This window comes from Pantherophis guttatus, chromosome 2 (genome assembly GCF_059756535.1).
Source record: "Pantherophis guttatus breed Tessera chromosome 2, ASM5975653v1, whole genome shotgun sequence".
In the NCBI taxonomy this organism is placed as follows: domain Eukaryota; kingdom Metazoa; phylum Chordata; class Lepidosauria; order Squamata; family Colubridae; genus Pantherophis; species Pantherophis guttatus.
Window position 1 is genome coordinate 25867660 of NC_142064.1, and position 13138 is coordinate 25880797.

The window sequence follows — 13138 nt, forward strand, 5'->3', positions numbered from 1 at the left end:
TGGGATTTGGAGGTTCTCCAAACCGGCCATAATGTTAGTTACGGGGTCTCCCAAATCCGGGCAAAACCGTAGCAGCCCACCCCTGACTTAATTTGAGCAGAAAGATGCTGACTTTTCTTTAAGTCTAGAAAGTAAAATTTCAATATGTTCAGTGAACCAAAAGTACCTTAATATGACTTCACTCCATTTTCCCACTTTTCTTTCAAGTAGCTAAAAACTATAGCAGAGAATGATAATTAACATATTTGTCAGGTAACAAAACGTTTGGAAACCAACCCACAGGCTCGGAGAATGAACCTTCCTCCTCATCCTACACCCGAGCTACAGATATTTGCCACTGTTGCAAAATTATGTCAATTGTCATGATTAAACTATTTCTGCATTTTGAAGAATCTCTTACAGGATAAATTGTGGTGTCCTCAGCTATCATAAATAAAATTTATCTTAGTCACTTAGGTTTCTGTGAATTTTGCCATGCATCAAAAACTGCAGTTGAGTACTTTGAACTCAGTTCTTAATAACATCTTTTCTGAAAGCAGAGGCCAGTTGGAATTCACAGTTGACAATTGAATAGTGCCAGATGAAGAAGCACTGTTAGGCTTTGAACCAGAACTTGAATCACACTGGCTAAGCGTGATTTGCTATCGATGATCTGTCTTTCTTTTCTGGATTGAATTTTAATTTATTTTTCCTGTCTTATATGACAAACTGCATAGTGCACAAATGTAGACGTAAAATACTTAGATATACAGCAGAAACTTGCACTTGATGATTTAGATATCCTGTGCAGAAGATGATTTTTTTTCTTATTTGCACAGACCTTGAAAACAGAAAGCCACACTACTGCTCTTATTTTTCTTTAAAATCACAGCTCAGAAGTATTTAAACCTTTAGAACCATATATGGTTTAAGATCTACTCATAAAAGCACTGCCTTCCATTTAATGAACCTTGCTAAATATAGAGATATACTTCAAAAGCACATTTCTAGGTGTTTCTGCCATTTCGTCACAGATGAGACATTTTTCCTTTTTGCATCTCTCTTTGCATCTCTGTAGATGTTACATCACATCTAATATGAGCATTCATCATGATTAGTATGAATTACGATGATTGATAACTTGAATTCCTTGTGCTTTAATGCAATGCAATATTTGTTACTGAAAACTGTGACTAAATAATGAGACTAGGAACATAAGTTTGCAAATAAATGAATGCAATTATTGCAAATAAATTTCTTGCAATTTCTATGTATCTTTTACAATTATTGGGAACACTGGTAGGAGCTTTTATTTTATATATATATTATATCTATCTATCTATCTATCTATCTATCTATCTATCTATCTATCTATCTATGTAAACACATGTGTGTATGTATGTTAAACTTTATTTTATTCCAATTTCATTTTAAATTGTATTTTTTTAAATTAGACTTCTATACCACTTCTTAGTGCTTTACAGCCCTCTCTAAGCGGTTTACAAAGTTAACATATAGCATATAGCATATTGCATATTAGCATATTGCATTAGCATTAGCATATTGCCCCCAACAATCTGGGTCCTTAAATTGTATTTTATTCCAATTTCTTTTTAAATCGTATTCTATTCCAATTACATTTTAAATTGTTTTATCAGATTTTAATAATAATTTGTGTCTGGAACTCTGCACTTTGATATGGCCCAGGAGCTAATCAATAAAGTAAAAGTGTTTGTGTGTTTGTGTGTGTGTAGAGAGAGAGATATTTTTTGAAGTACACTCTGTGTTTGCTACTAGAATATAACATAACACAAATTGTCATTTATATAAAATTGAAAAATGTTGAACTTCCACAGCACAATTCATAAAATAAACTCAGCGTGACTTGTTTTGCTAAAGATAGTTAAAGCTCAGGACACATTCACTATTTCAGTATTTTTCTTACATAAAAAAAGATTTAGTCCAATATTCTTATATTTTATCCATGCTTCAGAGTTTTATGATTTGCAAATGTCAGAAACTGAACAGCAAGGAAAATCATCGGCATGAACCTTGCTGCAGAGACAAAATTAAAGCATGCTTTCTCAGTGGAAATCATGCAGCAAGAAAATGTGAATGGATGGAAATAAAACTAGAACTGGTTCCTGAAAGAAATCACAGCTTTATTAAGTACAATTCCACCAAGACAAGCAAATACAGAGAATCTGACCGCTTGATAGATGAACAAAAGAGTCCCAGATTCATCTATTGGAAAGGCTGGTTATTAAGAAAGCTGTCATGACACACAAGTTGTAGTCTGCACAGTGAGAGGGAGGAGTGAAAAGCGAAGGAGCTGACTTAGCCTTTCTGTGCTTCTCATTACTGCCATCAAGTGACTGCCTTTTGTTTTCCAAACTGCCTTGACTAAATCATCCATTATTCTTAGTCATTCTGTCATCTTCTTTGAACTTCCATATAAGTCCCAGTCAACTAACTGTATGGAGAGAATGAAAAAGCAATTACATGGGTGGTGGAAATCAGGATGTCAGATTTAGTTGTTACTAAAGGTGGAACACAAAGAACAATATCAATGACATAAAGAATAATGAAGGCCATATTGGCCCATAACATAATTAACCTGACACAGATCACTGTCTGAAGCATGTATTCTACAGCCACTGCCTTGAAGGTGACTTTCAATGGCAAACTTGGTAACTATCTTACAGTCTCGATTGTGTTGCTTTCTCCAGCTTTTTGCAACATCCTGACTGATGAAGAATCCTTTTGGACCATTTTGCTTGATCATTAAAGGGATCATTCTATTAGAGATGTTGGCTCAATTACACAGCTCATTAATAACATTTGTAGAGGTAGTATATTTTAATACAGTATAGGAGGTAACCATAATAGCAACTAAGATTCAAACAAGATAAATGAATTCATTTAGTACTTGACTATATTATTTTACTTCGGCTTTCTCATTTGACTCAAGATTGAGTAATTCCTTAACCTAATCTGTTGGCAGTGCAGTTTCCAGCTGTTTTGCTTTTAGCTCAGTTCCTTTTGTTGGTGGTTGCTCAGTCTCTATCCTAGCATCTTCTTCTGATTTCTTAAATTCTGCTTCGCCCACTTCAACTTTTCCAAGATCTTCACAAATAGTGGTTTTCTCTAGAAAACTCTTTAAAAGAGCAGCCTTTGCACTTTTACCATTCTCTTGCAACTAGTCATAGTCACCAGTAAATTACCAATGTAACTGGTTAAATTATTTGACTTTCCCTGAATATTCTTCTAAATTCTCTCTGTCTCTGTGATATATCTATAAATGTACTTCAAGATATTGATAGATAGATAGATAGATAGATAGATAGATAGATAGATAGATAGATAGATAGATAGATAGATACCGTGTTTTCCCGAAAATAAGACCCTATCTTATATTTTTTTGAACCCTGAAATAAGCACTTGGCCTTATTGCCATGTGCTCAAAAGCCCGATTGGGCTTATTATCAGGGGATGCCTTATTTTTGGGAAAACAGGGTAGATGATAGATATTATGCCTTTGATTCATTGTTGACCCTTGGAAGCTGTGTGGAATAAGCCCTGGGTTTTTTTTTTTTTGTTTGTTTGTTTTTTTGCCAGATTTCGGAAGAGGTTTGCCATTGTCTTTTTCCTAGGATGAGACATAGTAACTGCTCCAAGGTCACCCAAATGACTTTGTGTCTAAGGCACACTAGAACTCATCAATATCATGGTTTCTAGCCCAGTGCCTTAACACCAAATATACTATAACTCAGTGGTGGGTTTCTACCGGTTTGCCCCGGTTTGGGTGAACCAGTAGTGGTGGCAGCGGGAGGCTCCGCCCACCCGCCCAGAGGTCATCACGGACACTCTGCGCATACACAGAAGGTTCTGCGCAAGCGTGCGCTCACAGTTCCGAACTGATAGGGAAGGTAAGTGGAACCCACTACTGCTATAACTGGCTCTAGTTATATCTCTAGTGATCTAGTAGGATCCTTTTTAACACTTCAGTAAGATATCAATATCTGGCATTTTACCCAGGCACTGGGATCAAATGATGACACCTGAAATTGGTTGGCAGGCACCCCAAGAGGGTGACAGAGGCATCAGGCTTTCATTTTTACATTTTTACGGTTTCATGGTTCCTGATTTTATTGTTACTGGGTTTTATTGTTGTTGTGAGCCACCCAGAATTCTGTTTAAAATGGGTGGCCATTCAAATAAATAAATGTGTACTTTACTGTGCTGTACTTGTACTTTAATCACAACCGTAAAAATGTTCTAGAACTACATCTAAACCCCAAGCCTAAATGTATGATGAAGGATCAAGCAAATTTTATGTTTAGATCTAATCCTAAACACCTGGAAATAAACCTACATCATAACTGTATGCTTTAAAAAGGTACTTAGAGTTAATTAAGTTTTATTCTTGGGTATTTGGAAAGTATTTAGATCATTATTTCAAATATAAGGCTGCCCTGTTCAGGTTTTCTTCTCCTAAAGCTTAATGATGATCAGAACTAGAACAGAGATGACTGACCATTGCTTACATTTTTAAAATATTATTTCATGTTTCTAGACAACCCATTTCCCTCAGCTACAGTTTCCAAACATCATAATATGGGGAAATATACATTTCTCTCTGACTTTGGGAAAATTCCTTAGCATCCTTTGCATTTGGCAAGCTGCAATGGCAGCACTTCAGTTTTTAAGTATTGGGAAGGAGAAGTGAGGAGGTAGCTTGCATTTTGAACAAATAGAAGGAAGAGAATTGTCTTTCTCCTTGAGAGAAATAGTATACTTGGTAGAAGCAGGCATCTATATTCAGGGAAAGACTTCCCTTAGAAAGCTTTGGGTCGGGTTTGTAAATTGTTAGTTTAATCCAAACAAAACTATTGTTCCTGAAACAATACAGGTAGTCCTTGATTTAAAACAGTTCATTTAGTGACTGTTCAAAGTTACAATGGCACTGAAAAAGCAACTAACTCTGTCAATGATGGCCAGCAGTTTGATTCTCACCAGCTCACGGTTTATTCATCCTTCCATCTTTCCGAGGTTGGTAAAATGAGGATCCAGATTGTTGGGGGCAATATGCTGTCTCTGTAAACTGCTTAGAGAGGGCTGGAAAGCACTGTGACACGGTATATAAGTCTAAGTATATACTGTATAATATATATATAAAGTATATAAATTTTCTTACTTCTTCATAGGATTTATGTGTGTTTTTCCTCAAGCCAGGTTTTTCCTAGGTTTTTCCTAGCTAGAAAAGGTTTTTTTCTGCAGAAAAACCTTGGTTACATAGGAAAAACCTGGCTAGAGGAAAAACAAAGTATATAAAGTATATACTTTAGCTAAACCCACTAAAAAGGTGGGTTTAGATCCTATGTGATTTCTAATTTGCTCCTTAGATCTAAAACTTTGTAAGTGGAACATTGTCTTTTACTGGCAAAACTACAGTTGCTTTTCTCTAGAAACTGACTTCCACTTCAAGTGCTTGAAGAAGGAAAAAAGCAAAGAAGAAAAAAAAATCAAGAAAGACCTCCCTGGGAATACAGGACTTTGTTCAAGGAATGAATCATAATAACATTCACAGTTAAAGATCACAGAAACCGATACTAAACAATGACATAACGCAATTGCCAAAATAATTATTTGGAACATCTGTAAAAATTAAAGATTGGTGGGAACGTACTGTTGAAAAAAGTGAACATATTGTGAGGTTTTTGAATACAGGTTAATAAAGTTTCATAACATACCAGATATAACTGCGGTTGAAAAGAAGACTTAACAATTGTTGATAAGAAGAACAAAAAAAGTCTGGATAGGGGACGTAGCGGTATCTGGAGACAGCAGAACAGAAGAGAAAGAACTAAAGAAAATTGCAAATTGCAAAACCTACAAATAGAAGTAGAATGAATGTGGCAAAAGAAAGCGAACATGGTAGCGATAGTAATAGGTGCCTTGGGTGCAGTTTGAAATAGCACCATTGAACACCATTAGCACAAACAAAATCACTACTAGTCGGTTGGAAAAGGCAGTTTTATTTGGAACAGTTTATATCCTGCCATGACACCTTTAATATTATTAAGCAACAACATCTGCCTATTCCAGGTCTTTGGGAAAGACTCAATAGACAAAATTCAGTTTAAACATCTGGATTACTGTATGAACAACCATAATACTAGATATTATTTGGATTTCTGTGTATGCTTCTGGCCAAATTCTGTTTCTGAATATGGATACATGAAGAAGTTTGGTAATTATTACTTTTTTAAAAAAACAACAACATGATTATGAGGAATAAAGAAACGGGACAAAGGTAGGCGGAATTCACAATGTCAAGGTTATGGAGGAGCTCCCAGATAGAAGGGAATGACAATTGCATTCTGAAAGGCTCACAAGAATTGTCATTGATTTGTGGAAACTTCTGTGTGAGAGCAACCTTGCAACCAATAAGATGCTGCCATCAGAAGTCACTGCTCAAACTCAAACCCAGGGTTTGATAGATGCATTTGTTGACAAGATTTTCATGGACTGAAAGCTATTTGCCATTCTGTGAGTAATGTCAACATTTGAAGAAAATAAAAAATGGTGGGAAGTTGACTGATGAAAGTTCTTAAAGGCTCTGACTTATGAAACCATGCTGTAAGATTGTGCTCCAATTGCCTTGGACACAGAACACAAATAAATCCTTCATAATGTTTATGAGTGTAAAAGACTGTTAAACAGTCTGAACATTCCCTTTCTTCTTTCTTTTTTAATTGTGCATTTTCAACAGCAATAAAAGAGCATCACCATTTCTTCGGGATTGGAAGCATTGCTTGCTAAAACTTTCCAGTGTTATTTTTTCCAAACAAACAAGAAATGAAGACCACTCTTGAAGGTTATATTTGCATCCAATGTATACCTGACTTCTGCTATTTGTACAGTACAGCTATTTTTGGACTGCTTTGCAGCCTATAGTCCAATAGAAAATAAGTGTGGAGTAAAGATATAGTCAGTCAGGATAAATCCCTTACGTTTTATTCACCTATCCATTTTATTTCATTGTATTTATATCCTGTCATTTCACCAAATAGAAAATGAACAATCAAAATAAAATAAACCATAAACTTTAAAACTTCAGTTAAAAACATGGCCACGTCTTTTAAAATTCCTAACAAAATATCTATTTGGAATTGATGCTGAGAATTGTTTATCTGATGGTGGAAAGGGATAGCTTGACTTCCTTTGCTAGGTTGTTGGAAAACCTGGGAATTGCGGCAAAGGTGAATCTTACTCATATCTCTGAAAAATGTCCCAAAGGTGCTTTTTCAGGAGGCAACTGGACTTTCTTGTTTTTTCTTTTGAAGACGTTTCGCTTCTCATCCAAGAAGCTTCTTCAACTCTGACAGGATAGTGGGGAAGGGAAGGATTATCCACTATTCTTCCAGAACTGAAGAAGCTTCTTGGATGAGAAGCGAAATGTCTTCAAAAGAAAAAACAAGTCAGTCCAGTTGTCTCCTGAAAAAGCACTTTTGAGACAACCGTGACCCGGATGAATGAGAATCTCTACAGACTATCTCTGAAGAATGTGCTCTCGTGGAAATAAACTGAAAGAAGGATTTCCCCCCCAAGGATTTTAACAGCTGAGCAGAGTTACATCAACAAATGTACTCTTTCAAACAACCTAAAAGTTGGTGTGATGTTTGAAGTGTTGGGCTAGGACTGGAGAGTTTCTAGCCCATTGTTAGCTATGGAAAGTACTGGATGAATATGTATCAGTCACTCGTTCTAAACAGAACCTTTCTCACTAAGTTGCTATTATTGTGGGGACAGGAAAGATGGGAGTGCAGTGTAAATTGCCTTGGAGGAAAAGCAGAATATAAAGAAACATTGCTGGAACTGCGTATAGAAAAAATAACATAACTCAATGAGGTCTGAAATAGATCAATAGCCCAGTGACATTCTGTAGAGCAGTGATGGCTAACCTTTTTTTCCTCGGGTGCCAAAAGCATGCGCGTGTCATAGTAAGTGCGTTGCCCACACTCATAATTCAATGCCTCCCACATGCCCCGCCCCCTGTGTTTCCCTGCCCCTCCACACATGCCTCCGCCCCCCCGCGTCCCTGCCCTGTTTTTGGTCCCAGGAGGCTTCAGCCCCATTTGTTAGCTATAGAAAGTACTGGATGAATTGTATCAGTCACATGCCGCATCCCCCCAGCCCCCCTGTGCATGTGTGCATGACCCCTCTGGCCCTCTGCACATGTGAGCATGACCCCCCCACCCAGTTCCCCCCGCACATGCACACGCTTCTCCACAGACCAGTCAGCTGGCTGGCGGAAGGCCTGTGTGCGGTGGAGCTGACCTAGGACGACGGCTCGCGTGCCCACAGAGATAGCTCTGCATGCCACCTGTGGCACCCGTGCCATAGGTTCACCATCACGGCTGTAGATAAGGGAGATTATCTTGATGGAAATATGCAAGAACTGTTACCTTAGGCAAAGAGGTTGAAACATTTTTTTAAAAAAAGTCCAGGGTAAAAAGGCAACATTTGGAAGTGGCTCACGCAGATGTCTCCTAATTCACTGAAATATAAGGGAGAAATTACTTAAAGCAGGACTAGAATTCCTAGTCTCCTGGTTTCTAGACTGATCGTCCACTATTATGTTTTGTGAACTCAATCTATGAATTTCTTTTTAAGTTCAGTACATAAAGTATGTGTTTCAGTGGTGAAATCCACTTACCTTTGCTACCGGTTCAGGAACGAGAGAGTGCGCCTCTTCTGCGCATTCGCAGATGGTAAAAAACTGGGATGTGATGACGTCTTGGCGGGTGGGTGGAGCCTCCCACTGCCGGCGCTACTGGTTCGGCGAGCCAGATTGAACTGGGGGGGTTTCACCGCTGATGTGTTTCCAACTAAAGCGAAGAAGCCACCACAGCACATTACAAAGCATGATCAGTCTAGTCTAAAATTTGAAATATTTCATATATTTTGATTTGCAGCTGCTCCCTTTCTTTGGGTGGAAAATATTCTGTAAAAGTACGTTGAAAACATTTCATTTTGAAACATTAAAGCAGAAAGATCTATTTTTTTCAGACTTGTACAGCTGCTTCCGGCTATCTTTGCATATATCATGGGAGCTGCCTGGAAAAAGACACCATGGGTTTAACAATTCAAAAAAAAAAAAAAAAAGGTTCTTCCTTTGGGATTCCAAAGCTTACTTTCAAGGGATTTGCATAGCCTTAAAATACTTCCATCAAACAGGGCAATGAATAAGAACAGTCTTCAGCAACATTTAATTCTACAGGTTTGCCCTCTAATAATCTGACAAACCTTAAGAGATATGTGATCTAATTCTGCAGACTCTGATCCAAGAAAACGTCAAGCTACATCCTTACTACTTTCGTTATTTATATATATTTTTAAGTGCTTAAGAAAATGTCTTTGCTCCCCTGTGCTTGACATTAGCAATACATGATTAATATAGACTAGTCTAATGAAAAAGCACTGAGGCAATTGTACTCAGTGGTGAATAAAACATAGGAGGCGATTAGAAAAAGCGCATGGCATAATCTACCAATATTCCCCTGAATTCTAAAATAAGTATTTCATGATATACTAATTTATTTGCAATTTTTAAAGCAACCACTTAGGCAAATAGTAATTGATTTTCCAGGTGGGAAAGTAAAAGCCTGCTTGAATTTTAAAGATTAATACTGAACTATTTACACAAGACACTGGTCGGTACCAGTGTGGATCTGGGGCACCAGCCATTGAGAGAGAATCCCAAGCCATCTCCATTCATTCCAATGGAAAACAAGACTGACATATTACTTCCCTTGTATCTGGCATGGTAAAGGATTTATGGCAAAGAAAGAAAGAAAGAAAGAAAGAAAGAAAGAAAGAAAGAAAGAAAGAAAGAAAGGAAGGAAGGAAGGAAGGAAGGAAGGAAGGAAGGAAGGAAGGAAGGAAGGAAGGAAGGAAGGAAGGAAGGAAGACATATATATACATACATACATGTATTTGTTTTCTTAGTCTCCAAATGGGCAGCAGGGTGCTTGCTGCCTGGCTGAAAAAAGCCTAGAAACTAGTGGATTGTGATTTCACTGAACTAGGGCTGCATAAAAATCTTGGTTTACATAGGAAGAACCTGGCTAAAGAGAAATACACATACATACATACATATATATGTTTTCTGAGGTTTTCACGGGTATTTGTATGTAGGTCTTTGGTTATTCGGGTTTTCTCACGCGCAAAATTGGAAGTGTCTTGGCGACATTTTGACGAAGTCTCATTCGTCATCTTCAGGCTGGTGTTTTTGGCTTCGTGCTTCTAGGAGCAATGTGTGATCGCAGCTGTTTCTTCCTTTTAACTGCCAGTGGGGGTGTGAACTGATTGGGTGGGAGCTTGGCTGTGTTCTGATTGGGTGGAGGTGTGTTCTGATTGGTTGGGGGTTTGGCTGTGCTCTGATTGGATGGGGGGGGGTTGGCTGCGCTCTGATTGGATGGGTGTATGTTCTGTTTAGATGGGGGCTAACCCGAGCACAACCAAGCCCCCACCTAAACAGAACACACACCCAGCCAATCAGCTGGGACTTGGGAGGCAGAGAATAGATGGGGCAGGGCCAGTCAGAGGTGGTATTTATCAGTTCTCTGAACTGATATCAGTTCTCTGAACTACTCAAAATTTTCGCTACTGGTTCTCCAGAACTGGTCAGAACCTGCTGAATATCACCTCTGCTGTCACTGCCTGGGATTGAACTCTCAACCTTCTGAGTGGGAGGTGACTGTCTTCACCCTAGGCCTGTTGCCCCAACCTTTTGGGCCCCAGGGACTGGTTCCATAACTGGAGAGGGTGTGGCTTTGCGTGCTGCATCCTGTGGATGAGGCTTCACTTGTTTGTGTGGCCCAGCTGCTGACATGCTGCGGCCAGGTGCCGGTCCATGAACCGGGGGTTGGGGAGCCCTACCCTAGGCCATTACATCACTCCTGGCAAAGAATAGAATAATATGATCAGTAACAAACAAGGCATTTCAGGAAAGAATACAGAGTCAAAGATATGGAAAAAGTCCAAAATTAAAAGGCGCACTTGAGGATGATTTTTTTAAACTTTTTTTTTTAATCTCACCTTTATTATTTTTTTATATATACCACTCAAAATGGATTTCATAAACTTATTTGGAATAAAAGGAGTTTGTGCAAGATATGCTGCCTTTGTCCAATTGTAATAATAAATTCAATTACATTGGATTGCAATAATAAATTTTGAAGTTGCAGACCATGAGTTTCTTTCCCCAGACTGAAAGAAAATCTCCCCAAAATGCATACAGTTGTAGGGATCCATCTTATTCTTTTTCTTATCTGTTTCTCCCCTCCTTGTCTTTGTAAAGTATATTGAGGAGAGAGTCTAATTACACAACTCTCCATCAGGGAGAAAGAACAAGCCTAAACATTTTCATCAGTGGTGAAATCCAATTTTCTTTACTACGGGTTCTGTGGCCGTGGCTTGGTGGGCGTGGCTTGCTGGGTGTGGCAGGGGAAGGATACTGCAAAATCTCCATTCCCACTCCACTCCAGGGGAAGGATATTGCAAAATCTCCATTCCTACCCCACTCTGGGGCCAGCCAGAGGTGATATTTGCTGGTTCTCCCAACTGCTCAAAATTTCTGCTACTGGTTCTCCAGTAGCAGAACCTGTCTCCAGAACCTGTCAGAACCTGCTGGATTTCACCCCAATTTTCATTTAGAATTAACTTTTTGGTTCATTTTTTTACATTTTTGTACATCACCTGCTGTTAGTTAGTTGATGGCATGGGTACCTTCTCCACCCATTTTTTCCCCTTTTCCCCTTTCTTCTTTTCTTTCATAATAAACTCACACAAATAGCAATCTATAATTCTCTGTGCATTTTTATCACAAATATTTGGTGTCTGTAATACCTTACAATCCTTTCTATGCCAGATCATAGGGTCCAAGCGCTTGTACTTGATAAAAATGCATCTTCCTGATACCCGAAGTTGGTTAATATCTAGGATAAACAAAATGACGCAAAGAAGTATGTGAGATTTCAAGTACATTTTTTGCTGTGCTGATCTGTGTGTGTGTGTGTGCACACGCGCATGTCTACCATTAAATTAACAACTCCTGGCAACTGTATGGACAAATCCCTACAGGTTTCTTGGCAATACTTCAGAAATGGTTTGCCACTGTCTTCTTTTTCTTCCTAGGGTTGAGAGACAATGACTGGCTCAAGGTCACCCAGATGGCTTTTTGTAAGGTGAGAGTAGAACTCACCATCTGCAGTTTTCTAAGATGGTACCTGCAAGACACACAACTACCTTTATGGGCTGAGCTTGCAGAAATAACAGAGATAAAATGGGATGAGGAGGAGATGGAGTGGGAAGGAAGAGGAAGGAGGAAGATAAAGAAGGAGAAGGAGAAGGAGAAGGAGAAGGAGAAGGAGAAGGAGAAGGAGAAGAAGGTCATCATCAAAAAATAGGTCAGATATTTCAGCTACAAGATCTGCAGTTCAAAGTTAGATATAGATAATTGCATTTTATCTTTCCTAAGGTGTTAGTCCTATTCTTTTTATTCAGTCTATCCATTCAGCTTCATTACTCATCATTCAGAGAGGCATCCAGCATGCCAGTTTTCTTCAAGTGAATAGGTCTTAATTGCCCATTCAAGACCAAGCAATCTCAAATTGCTTTGCATTACAATAAAGCTAGCCTTACTGGAAAAAAAAATCCTTTTTCCAAAGCTAGAGTGAGGGTTTTCACTCTAAGATCAGGAAGTCAGGAAAGCTTTGGTGGAGTGAATGATGACCCAGCAACTGTGATGATGGTAATAATATCAACAATACCCAGCATTTTGTCCCTAGCACCATTACAACACTGGTAAGCCAAATTCTGAATGAAATGAGCTTTCTTAAAATTATTTGAATAGCCTTCCAATAATGGGTTAGATCCTAGATAACAATCAATATGTATTTAATTTTATTTATTTATTTAATTTTTCTTATGTGTTTCTTAATCATAAATTTAAAAAAATTAAGCTCTAGTCTTAATTAAAAGAATCTTGCATTGAATGGCTATGGCTCCATTGAATCCTGTGATATTGGGAGGCATTCTAAGTACTGCCCTTTAAAAGGACCATGGATAAGATGTTCATCTATGAATCATA

The 13138-nt window shown here is 38.3% G+C and overlaps 1 long non-coding RNA gene across 1 annotated transcript; it reads right to left on the minus strand.

Annotated features, from left to right (window-relative positions):
- Positions 1–2120: 2120 nt before the first annotated feature.
- Positions 2121–8948, minus strand: LOC132711412 (uncharacterized). The gene is made up of 2 exons (XR_009622265.2): positions 8702–8948; positions 2121–2452 (listed from the first exon to the last, which is right to left on the minus strand). It is a non-coding gene; the product is annotated as an uncharacterized LOC132711412 (long non-coding RNA).
- Between the last annotated feature and the right edge of the window lie 4190 nt (positions 8949–13138).